Source organism: Protopterus annectens, chromosome 7.part0 (assembly GCF_019279795.1).
Source record: "Protopterus annectens isolate FY-2018-M chromosome 7.part0, PAN1.0, whole genome shotgun sequence".
NCBI lineage: Eukaryota > Metazoa > Chordata > Ceratodontiformes > Protopteridae > Protopterus > Protopterus annectens.
In genome coordinates, this window is record NC_056739.1 from 1,870,408,603 (window position 1) to 1,870,421,677 (window position 13,075).

Sequence of the window (13,075 nt, forward strand, 5' to 3'; positions counted from 1 at the left end):
GGACATACCTGGCTGGGACACACACTCAGAGAGCTTGGCCATGTCTCTCTTCATATAGTTCAGCAAGGTGCATCTCAGGTCACTCACACCAACATGAACTATGAAAGAGTTATAACGGTACTTGTTGCTGAGAGACTTAAGTGCATACGTGATTTGGCAAATCCTGGCATCAGACAGGCAGCTGACAATTACTTTCTCCTTATCCAACCTGGTGAGTGGGACATCCATTTGTCTCACTATTGAGTCTCTAATGACAAAAAAAACTTGTTTTTTGAGTGTTACACCTTACTGGCATGGTGGGTGAGACACTGGTGTTGCTATGTGTCATGGGTGCTCTGGAGACTGTATTAGCTGTAGCAGACTTGTGGTTTGCAGGTCTTTAGTGTTTCATTAAGTTTTTTGAGAGAACCTCTGTGTATGTGGATTTACATGTTTGATGCGTACTATGTGTATTAGTAGTGGTACTATGCAAATATGTAGTGCTGGATGAGTTGACGACCTTCTCTGTGTTACTGTTTTGAGTGAGAGAGAGCATGGATTCTAGATTCTTGGTGTAAATACATCTCTCACACTGTACTACATTGTGTTATTAGCAGAAGGCTGTCTGTTTACATGAGGCAATTGCTATACTGCGTCATGAGACCCAAGTCAACAAGGTTGGCAGGAGAAACAAGGGTAGTCCAACTGTCCATAATGCCAGGTTTAAGACTGTTGTCACTATGGCTGGCTTTTCAGAAATGATCACAGAGGAGCTCAGCAAATGGATATTTCTGCCTGGGTTTTAAGGGAAAATTTGTTGAATTTAACTGTCCAGCTTTGGTGCACAGTTGCACAGTAGTGCAAGATGTCGCATTTTAAAACAGTGAAAAAAATACCAGTAAATACTTAAACAGTGGAAATAACAAAAAACTTGCTAAACAGTGAAAACAGCAATAAAGTCTGAGTTTACAGGCATGGTGTAGCAGGCAATTGTAGTACAACAGTGTAGTTTACTACACAGTAAATAAATACAGTATAAAAGTAGGCAGCAGGCAATAAAAAAGTGCAGTAAATAGTATAAATAACTTAAAAAAAAAAAAAAAAATAGGAAACTTATTTTTTTTTGGAAGCTCAGATGCCTCTAGTCATCTGGTATTTCAACTCAGATTTGTGGCTGGTAGCCCTCCTCAGTTCAACTGGGTACAGTTGCAGGGCCTAAATACCAGAAGCAAAAACTTAAAAATAAAACTCTAACAAAATTCAAAAGGACAAATGAGGATGCTTATTCCAAGCCCTAGACCAGCCTCCCTGTACCAGTCAGTTCTCAATCAACACAATTCTCTCACAAAAGTGAAAATAAGCCCCTTCCTAACCAAGATGGCCTGGAAAACATGCTCAGAACAAACAAACCACTACAAACAGTTCCAGAAGCAGCAGACCTGGATCTGGACTATGCTCCAGCTACTAGCTACCCTAGTTTCAGTGGGAAGCACAAGAGAATGTTTAACACAGCAGAAAAATAATAGTGAGACTATAGGTCTTGTGCTGCTGGCTGTGTACAGTTTGGTTTAATTATTTGTGACTCTCTATATATAAAGACTAGTCTTCTTCTCTCCTTTCAGCTGTTCCCATTAGGGGTTAGAATGGCAGATCATTAGTCTGCAGAACAAGTGGCAGTAGAGTTTTACAGTGTCAACTTGCCAGCCAGGCACCCAACCTTCCTCAGGAGGCACATGCACGCACACACTCACAACTAGGACCAATTTAGAATGTCCAATCCTCCTCTATCTTGAGAATGTGGGAGGAAATTGCAGCACCCGGAGGAAACCCACACAAGGACATGGAGGACATGCAGACCCCACACAGAAGGCACTTCAGCAGAGAATAGAACTGGAGAACCACTTCCTGTGAGCTGACAATGCTAACTGCTGCACCACTGTGCTGTACAACTATGAAGACTAGTCTACAGGAGTTTTTCAACTGTTAAATGCTATTCATCATCATTGTAGCATTGTGTATACAACTTTAATAATACACTTAAATGTATGTGCTTACTTGTGTGAGTAGATCTTAATATTATAATTGATAAACAATACTTATGTAAAAGTAATTTGTTACTTTAGTTAGTAACTAGTAATAGTAATGTATTATTTTGACTGAAAAGTAACTAGTAATAGTAATGTATTACTTTTATAAGTAACTAGCACAACACTGAGTAAGGTATTGTGGCAAATGCCTTTAACAGGTTGAGGTAGCAGTGTGTACCATTTTATCCTTGTCTATGACTCTAGTGAACATTTCTAAGAAGTCCACCAAGTTTAGTAGGCATGACCTCCCCTTGATGAACCCGGACTGGGATGACTTTAGTGTTTGAATATTTCCTATGCCTTTGTTTATCAGGTCTATAATAATTCTTTTCATAGCCTTACTGTTAGAAAAATATGTATTAATGTGTGTATGCTTAATGCCAATTAATAATCAAATGATTTAATATGCTTTTCATTCTATTTTTCATGCACTGTGTTATATATAAATTGAGTTTCATATGAGACTGAAAAAGATGCTTTTTGAAAACTGCAGTATGCTTTCTGAAACTTGCAAGATGCCCTCTGACCTAGTAACTGCTAGCACAGCAATATTCATGTTTATGCCTTTTGGAAATGTATTTGAGAAGCAGGTGCTTATCTGCTAGGTCAGGAACGAATGAATGAACAATACTATATTCTGTAAATGTAATGATTTTAGACAATCAGCTCTGTTCGAAGCATGAGAACATGTGCAGCTGCAGTAACTTAGAGATAAAGTAGACAAAGGATTATTAGAGAAATGAACTGCTAGCATTGTGCTTGAATTAGCCATAGTACCTTGAATGGTAACATAACATGTATCTAACTGGTAGTAATCAAGGCCATGTTGTTTTCCTCAGGAAGTTTCACATAAAAATTGATAAATCAGCAGAAATTCATGGGAATGATAGTCAACAGATGATGATGAGAAAGGTGGTAATCTGTTACGTTAGCTTGGTAGGCCATGACTAGTTATAGAATGTATAAAAATGAAAGTATTTCCTGTTTCTGGTTAGACAAACTCTGTATTAACACGTTTTTGTCTCCTTGCTGCAAGATTAAAGTGCCTTAACCTGAACCTACTGTGTTTTGATCATTTTTAAAGTATATTTTTCCTTTCACACTTATATATAAGACTAGTCACACTTATGGGCCTGTAGTTCCCTGGGTCTGTTGATGGTCCCTCTTTGTATAGAAGGATGACCATTGCAGTCCTCCATTCTCAAGGGATGAAGCCTATCTGGAGATTGTGGTTGAATAGTGATTCTAGTGGGCCTGATAGGCTGTGATTCATGCAGTTTAGAAGGCATTCTGGCATATTATTAGGACATACTAAAGCAGTGTTTTAGTTTTGGAAAATGCACGGAGGAACTGCTCTTTAGTGATACTTGAGAATGAAATGGCAGAGATTATTTCCTGGGAGTATAACTAGTGGTGAGAGGAAGGTGAAATTGGAGGTAAATGTGTTGGCTAGCAAATCTGTTATGTCCTTCAGTTTTATAAAGGGAGTTCCATTCACTATTACTTCAGCACACTGTTCACTTTTACTTCAGCACACTGTTGTGTGTTCCTCTTATGGTTGTGTATAGAGCTGAAAAAATGTCTTATGGTTACCCTTAACCCAGAAGACTATTTTTGCTTCAAAGTTGGCTTTGATGGACTTCATTTGTCCCTTAGATGTTGTAGCGATCACTGAGGGTTTTTTTTTTTCATGATGGGCATAGTGCTTACTATTTTAGGAAAGATTTTCTTTCTTTTATTGAGCAACCTATTTATACTGGTGGTCCACTAAGGGGTCTTATTTTTGAAGTTTGTCCAAAGTTTATTTTGGTTTGGTACAGCTGTTTCTATGCAGTTATTTACATCTGTAGAAAATTTCTGTAAACATTTCTGCATAGTTTACGGTGTTCTCTGAGTTGGAGGAACTTGGAAGTTAGCTATGCCATGGCGATATATGAGGTAGTCAGCCTTGCAAAAGTTCTTAAAGGTTCTGGAGTTTGTTGGGAGTGACTGCTTTGTGATGTGAGCTGAACAGAGAGGACATTATGTGTGTGTGTGTGTGTGTGGGGGGGGGCAACATCTGTCAGTTTCCACTTCCAGGACATTTGCACTTATAATAGGTGTGCATACTAGCTGTTCCAGGGTGTTTGCATTGAAAGACTTCACCCATACTCAATCTGAGGAAATAGACAAATGGCTAGCTGACTGATTTGCAGCAAACTTCACCCCCTTGTCTCTACTGATCACTCCCAAAATAATACCTGCTACCATTTCTTAACATTTTATCTAAAAAGAGGAGGTAATCTCTGCACTCGCTGAGGCCAAAAACACGGGATTAGTGGGACCACACATCAAACCAGTTTGCCTTTTCAACAACTTAAAATGACCTATCAGACCAGCTTGGATCCCTGTTTAACCACAGCCTGTTGACTGGCTTGGATCTGGGATAATGGAAGAAAGCAACAGTAATGCCTCTGCACAGAGGAGAAACATCAACCATCCCTAGGAACTACAGACCCGTAAGCTTGACTAGCCCCATCTGCAGGCCCATGGAAATAATCATTATGGACATTATCAAGAAGGTTAAAGATAGTTTCCAAACTCTAGACCCAACCTAATTCAAATGTGTTAAGGGTAGATCATGTCTGTTAAACCTGTTTGACTTCTTTGAGAAAGTCACCAAGGTGCTGGATGAGGGAAAGATGATCCATACCACCTACCTTGACCTAGCCAAGGAATATGACACAATCCCCTACTCAGGTATTATAGAGAAACTCTCCTAATTGGGTATTAACCCCTACATCACCAGATGGCTAGCCAATCAGCTCAACAACAGGACACATACTGTCAAAGTGGGTGACTTCACCTCTAGCAAAAGATCAGTCACCAGTGGCATACCACAGGATTCTGTGCCAGGCCCTTTACTGTATAGAATTTATTTCTCAGAAGTACAGGCAAACATGGGCGGCCTGTAGCTGACCAAGTTTGCTGATGATTGCAAATTGGAAACAATCACTGAGTCCCCCAGTGATGCTAACATACTGCAGAGAGGATTAACGCAGACAAAGGACTGGTGCCAAAGCCACAGATTGAAGCTAAATGCAAAAAAAAAAAAAAAAAAAAAAAAAAATGCATTATTATTCTCTTTGAGAAAGCTAATATTCCTACTAATTATAATATAGACAGTGCCCCCCCCCCCAAGTGTATACTCAGTAGTGCGTGACCTGGTTATTTAGGTGGATGGTCATCTGAACTTCAGTCACCATGTATTCACAGTGACAAGGACATTCTTCTATGTGGCACATCTCATAAGTAAAGGCATCATATCTAGAACTAAGGATGTTATAATTCCATTATACTCAGCCCTCATCAGACCAGTAGTTGAGTACAATGCTCCATTTTGTATGTATCTTATCAGTCATATGCAACAACTGGAAAGACCACAGAGGTTTCTCACAAAAAAAATTCATTGGACACAAAACAAGTCCTATGTAGAAAGACTGAAAGCCATGTCATTGTATTTGGTCTCCTACAGACTGTTGAGGGGTGATCTGTGCTTGGTGTACAGGGAAGTCTCTGACCCGGCTCTGATGAAAGTTCTAAACATTCATAAATCAAACTGCAGAAGGGTCACTTGCTCCAGGGATCTTAACCTATTCTTGTGCAGCAGGGCACCTCCTTTACCCTCTTCAACCGCAACCTAGATCAGTGGATGAGTTACTGTAAATTCACTCCTGGGGTTGTGCTCATGTCCTTCATGCACATAGGCAGTCAGTGTTAATTACCATAGACTCATACCTCTGCAAACTCCACTCAACTAAGGACAATTAGGGCAAATTGGGATAAATATGTCTAGGCTTGTTAGGGGTCTTGCACCATTTGCCTGCTAACCTACTATGATCATTTGAACCAACTGCATATGTTTCAGACACTCTTACTTCACAAGGCTGAACATCCTTACACTATACCATCAAGTAGCTGATCTTGTTGTTTTTTCACTCCTTTCAAAACTCGAATGTTTAGCACTTTGAAAGCCTACTTTTACTCCTACAGCTTCAGTCATCTTCGCCATCCCTCCTTTTCCATCTTTTGCAACCCACAGAGTACACTGACCTTCACAGCTACGCTGTATGCTTTGGATTTTTGCAACTCTCAATCTCCTGTGTTTTTAATAACCCACTTCCATACTCACACTAAACAAATTATAGCAGTATGTTTCAAGGTTAAGAGTCCACAGATTAATAGCTTTTGGTTAGATATGATTCCAGACTTATAGAATTTTTAGGAACAATTGCCATTTATATCATGTTAATTCTATTCTCCACCAAGATAATGTCCTTACTGTATTATTTCCATATCATGCCTCTGCATTGAATCCCTGATAAATCTAGTCTAATGTATCTTCCTATATGTTAATTAATACAGCCGCCATATTTTTCAACCCTACCTTTCTTTCAATCGTTTCTTGAACTGCAAGAATCTGAATTGTGTTGTTTTTGTAAAGTGCATTCAAGCCTAGACTGACATCCAATAATGTTAAAATTCACCCACACCTTAAGTATAATATGTCGCACATATAATCAGCAAAATTAATGAATTGCCCACAATTTTTTCTAGCTTTAAATCCTCTACCCCCATTCATAGTCACTGAACATGGAGTTCTACAACCAAATGTTGTTGGAGAGTTACACAGTATACCCTTACCTTATGCATATCTCTTAACTCAGCATTCTGGCTAAGTAGCTATTGATCATACACATAGCTACTGCTCTATAAAGAGCCTTGAGACAGTCCATGAAAATCTCTGCCTGCCACTATTTCCTTGTGGACCCTGAACAGGAAAGCCAATGTTAATGAATCAGGGGACTTCGTCATGTCAGACCAAATCACATCTTTCTTTTCTGTACTGACAGTGTTCAAGAGAATAGTCCATAAGCCACTAGCTTACCTCTGACACATGTTCTTCAACAACATCCCTCAATTATCCTTAACCATTCTAGGAGTGCAGACATGTCAACGTCTAAATATAACTTTTGTCAAAATCACGACATCGAAGTTTATTAGGAAGATGGTGATAGTTCTACATGACTGGGTCTGCCCTATTTTGAGCAACATTGTAAAGAACCACCATGTTATCCCTGGTATGAGAATCTGAAAGAGAGTTTTGCATCCTAAGCTTATCAAATATTCTAACCAAATTACTTAGTATTATAGCCTTTTCCTTCTGTTATTATTTATCTATGAAGCCATTCATTCCTGCAGCATTCCCCCTTTTACATCTTATAATAAGGACAATAATTCCCAGAATAATGCTATGATCTAGATCCTCAGTCTCTCCCATTTCAATGTACAGCCTTCTGCATAGACTAGTTCCAGTCATCCTTGACTGTCTTCCTCTCTCTTTTCCACTTAAATTATAACTATGTTTTACACAATTCAGTCATCATACTTAACAATCCCTCCATTTTGTAGACAAGGAAACAATCATGTGAACTGCATATAGGTAGGTATTTACCATCATTTCTGATTCTTCATTACCCAGGAAAGGATCTTTACCAAAGCCTCATGTTTCTCTCATAAGGTTATGTGTATGTATAATCTCCTGTTTCAACATTCCAGTTTTCCATTTCATAATTTAGTATCCTGATTCTTCAGTACCAGTCACACCTCTTATTTTTCAAATACCAACACTTCTCTTCTTGAATGCATTATAATGTACCATGCTCTTCCTTGTAGAATCTAATGTTTTCTTGAAATTCTATGCCATACATGTATATACAAGAAGCTCTACTTATATCTTTGTTTGTCCACCTGAATATCTTTCAGATCTCTCATCTGCATATCAGATATCTTTCCTCACTTATAAACCATCACAAATAATATTTATAACTCAATAGCAAACTAGCTAACAATCAATTTCATCTCAGTTCAAAGAAACCTAATTTGCTCCTTTCTCCTCCATAAAACCAAACACACATGAAAGAATTGTTCAGCATAACATCTCTAAACAGTACCATCAAACAAGTCATGATGCATACTAGGGTACTAGGTGTAACAATTGATGATTAACACAAATTTGACTTACATGTACAAAATTCTTTTAAAAAACACCCAAACCTTATAATACTCTACCGTTAAAAATATCTCACCACACGTACTAGAGCTACTCTGGCAAGTGTATATCTTCTTTGTTCCCTACTGTACACTGCACCTAGTCTCATTAACTCAAAAACCACTCTCAAATGTAAACTTCAAGTGTGTTAGAAATAAATGCTAGATTTGGAGCTAACCATCGCTATAATTCACATCACTGTAATGTTCTATTGTCATTAGACCGGTTAGAGCTACCATTATACCTTAAGTGTACTCAACTGCTTCAGGCACATAAAATATTTAACCTATCAACATGCCCAGCTATCAGCTCCATTCCAAATCAGTACTTAGCAAACCATAAAGTAAATCTAGATCCATAAATAATTCCAATATAGTCAGATTATACTGAAGTTTAAGGACATACTCAATATCGTGCACTAAGGAACTAAAGTGCATTATTAAAATTCAGAATTTCAGAATAATGCATTTTAAAAGGTGAATATCTTAGGAAATGTATTTTTAGCACACATTTAATGTTGATATCTTTGCTTAAATTAGGTTCTCTGTTAGCATCCAAAGTTAAATGCCATGTTAGCTATTCATATTCTCATAATTCATCAAAATGACATATTCTTAAATCTGTAAAATACCTATTTGTTAATGCATACCTGTATAAGATATTGATGGAATTCTTGGATATAATGAGATAAATGTCTTCATAGATCTATTTAAGTCTTTCCCACATCAAAAACTACAGAAAGAGCACACTGTGATATGCATACATTATGACTATTGCAATCCACAAGTTTGAGTAACTTTAGTCTTGTTGATCTGCATATATAAATGTGTGTAAAATATCCACACATATTGCACTTATCTATCCCTTTCAACTTCATTGAAAATAAAATTACTGCAGGTAACCCTCTATATAGCATACATAGGAATCTTTGGAATGTAAAAAAGTATACCAAATGTGGGTGTTCAGCACATAAAACATTATAAATAGTTAAAAGTGAGTAGATTGTCAGTCATCATGTCAAGCAGAACATAATTAACTTTCTTATAAGCTTTATAAATATCTGTAAACTTTTCTTCTTTGCATTTAGTATTAAGTCAAAGAAAGTAAACACAGAAAAAGAAAATTGTTATATTCATAAGGATGTAACACCCTCCTTTATCAGCTTTCATATATCTTATTGACTTATTCAAACAAATATATTTAAATGTTCCTTGCTCACATTTGTATAGATTATAATAAAAGTTTTTCATTGGTCTCAGTAGTAATTTTCTGCTCTTTAATACAGGTACTCTCAAGGGTGAATAGTTTGGAAATCAGTGGTGGATAAAACATGTTTTCTTTTAATGTAGTGCCATCTGAGATCATAGATGTCATAGCCTCTTGATGAATCACATCTGTGAATTTAGTGGACAGCTTAACCTTATTAATTGTCTTAGCCACATTCACACATTTTGACAGCATCAATAAAAAGACTAGTTACAAAGCACTTGTTGTGATGCAAATACATTGAACAAAGATTTAAAATAGTCTGTTTATTCAAACTCTTGAATTATTGTCTTCTTTCAGTGTTGCACCAGATTCCGCTTTGAGTTGCCTCCCCTCCTTTCTTCTGCCTGTTGACAAACTATTGAAGATGATCTTCTCATTTAAGTTCTTTTATTCGACTGAAACATTGTTATCTTCACGGTTGTCATAACTTATTCACTTATCAATGAAAGCATTGCCCAGTTCAGCTAAAACCCATGGAGAAGCAATAAAATCTTTTCCCCCTTGAAACACTATTAGATATGGAGAAAGAAGCTCCTGCTCTGCAGAGTAGAGGGATGGATCCCTGACTTTAATCCAAATGACCAAGTTTCATTTTGCAGCCTTGATACTGGAGGACCCAGAAAGAATGAGAGAGAAATTAAGGGATAGAGCTCACTTAGCTTTATCAGAGGAGAAGCTGTGGAGGAACGTGCTGGGGCATAACTATTTCACAAGTCCCATTTGTCATACAAGGACCACAATAAGAGAGCTGACACTGTGGTGCATAATTGGGTGTGTGTCGAGAGATGACTCACCATGTAGATGGGGAAATTTCAGTCATGTTGTCATTGAGTGCATAAGTGGATGATGTTGTCCAGCACATCAGATGATGAAGGTGAACCTTATCATGAAAAAACCTTCCATGTTTAAGCAACATGATACAGTAAGTGAGTGGCCTATCTCCACTCTTATCTTTAGGTTCCTAGACTTCTTCCTAACTTATCAAGGCAGCACTACTCATGAGGATACTATCAGGTAAGAAGGTCTCCCTCCATATCTAAAGATTTCCAGTTCTGTTCTCACCTTTACATGGTGGCCACATCCAGGGATAGTACCAGACAGGGTATATGGTTATATTAAGGAGGTCACAGAACAGCCATCAGCCACAACAAAAAGATACAATAAGGCAGACAGAGGTTATGGTTAATTTAACTGAAAGCTCATTTTGTGGAAAGAAATAAGCAGTACTTCATTCCTTCAAAACCACAAAACAGTGAACATTCACAATATTGAATCACAAAATATTTTTAAAAAATCAGTCCATCTAAAAATACCCAATATCATACATCCCAACTAAAAAAATAGATCAAGTGTCATCTTGGCAGTGGTACTGTTAGGGTTTTTTTAGTAATATAATGTGTAGGGTTAACTGCAAATAAATATATCTTTGTCTCTCTAACTGATGACAGCTTCTTGGTCTGAATCTTCTCAATAATGTTAGGTTGATAAGTTTTATCATTTATATATATTTGAATAAAAATTCTAAAAATATGTCTACTATGCCATGCCCTTATATTTACGTGTATATCACACTGAGTTCCATACATACAGGAGACTAAATATTTATCTTTTATTATATAATTTCTTTGCTAGCCTCAAAGCTCTTGTTTGAGTATGGACTGGACTAATTGTGAAATGCACTAGACTTGATTGTGAAATTGTGGTATGGTTGTCTGCCATTATGGCTTCTCACTGCTTCATCAGCTGGATTATCCTATTCTTTGTCCTCAGCTGCCAAATGCTGCATTCAGTTTTATGGAGTAATTACAGTCAGTATGCCACAGTTATGTTATGCAGATTGAAAATTACCATAAATATGGCACCCATTCTAACTATTGCATATTATAATGCATGAAGGTATGCAATTAGCTAGCAAAACTGGACAAACATAAGCTGAGTTATATGCTATGTTTGCTAATATGTTGAGTTATATGGTTCTTATTCTTCATTTAGAGGAATCTACACTGACATGAACAGACAGGACTCTAGGGACTATATGGCATCTTCAACAGGCAGGCATATTGTATGATGTCTCTCTTTGAAATGTACACTGTAGGCCATGACCATACCACCAATGGTACCATTGTCATGGGGACTACCTGCTATATGATGGGAGACACATCTTATAGATATTCTCTCAATTACATTTCAGGGCAAATGTTTTATCCAATGACATTCTCCTAAATATAAATAATAACAATCTTACTGGGGCAATTTTTTTTATAGACTTTACCAAAGTTTTAACTTGGTCGACCAAAAATACTTCTACATTCATTCACAACAACAACAATGTAACCCTTAATGCTTTGCAGCCATAGGTGTTGGTACCATAGGGTGTTGGTGGGGGTGGGGTAAGGGGAAGAGAAACCCCCTTTTAACAACTGCCCAATATGCCCCGAAACTGTTTCCAGAATAATGATTACATGGAAACATTCATATTGGCATTTCTAAGGTAACAGCAAGGTCAAACTGACAGAAATAAAATATGGCATTGAGTAATAAATCATCTTTTTCTGTCTACCTGAGCTAAAGTTTTCCATGGAAAAGCCTACATGAGTGTGTTTTGAGGCATACAGATCAACGTCTTTCATCAAGAATTTTGGGCAAAGCCAAAAATAACAGGTGAATGAAGGCTCAAACCCTGAGACAATTTTTAAACCTTGCGTATTCATTTAAAATTTCAGTACTACAGATTTTGCATCAGTGTGCATTTTCTAATTACTAGAAGTATGCAACTTTAATGTATGGCTTTAGTGACTGAATAATTCTCTGCATGCCTCTCAAGTTTTGGTTAAGAATTCTGGACAAAGCCAAAAATGATGGATGGATAAATGGCCAAAATCAGGGGCTTATTTTAAATATTGCTCTTACAAATGTAGAAAGCAGCTAGAATAACAGGTTTTGCATTAACATTCATTTCTTCAAGGATATGAAGTCTCAGACATTAATGGCTCATTATTCAATGAACAGAATCTTCAATGGTTTGCCAGAAAAATCACACATTTAATGAAGAACAGAGCAAAAATATGAGGGAAAAATCTGGACATTCTCTGAAATTCTGGGCAGTTGATAGGTATGATCCTGAGTGAGTTACCAGAAAATCAAACATTTTACAAGGGGCAGGGCAAAAATATGAGGCAAAATCTGGAATGTTCTGCAAAATTCTGAACAGTTTATTTATTGACTGGTGTTTGTTTGCCAGGTAAGTGAGCTGATCATTTAGCCTTTTAGCCACCACCCAAGGTCAGCAGCAGTAAAGATAATGTATACAGGTACAATAAGACATTACATTCCTGCATAAAATTAAGAGGTATATTTAATTTCGATAAGTTGGTGCAGACGTGCATCTCTGTTGCCTTTCACCCATTAAAAGCCAGAGTAAAGTTTTGGATACCCATCCGATCATATGTTTATTTTAAAGTAAGATAGTGAATCACACTGCTTAACATGTAGGGGAGGGGAAGTTTATTCCAAAGGTTTGGGAAGTACTGCCTTATACGCATGCATCTACACTGTGCAGTATTTATATGATGGTTAAGATTTATGTCCCTGGTTCTAGTACTGGTGGCGATATTAGACTTGTAGAGAAAGGGTAGGTCCAGGAATACTG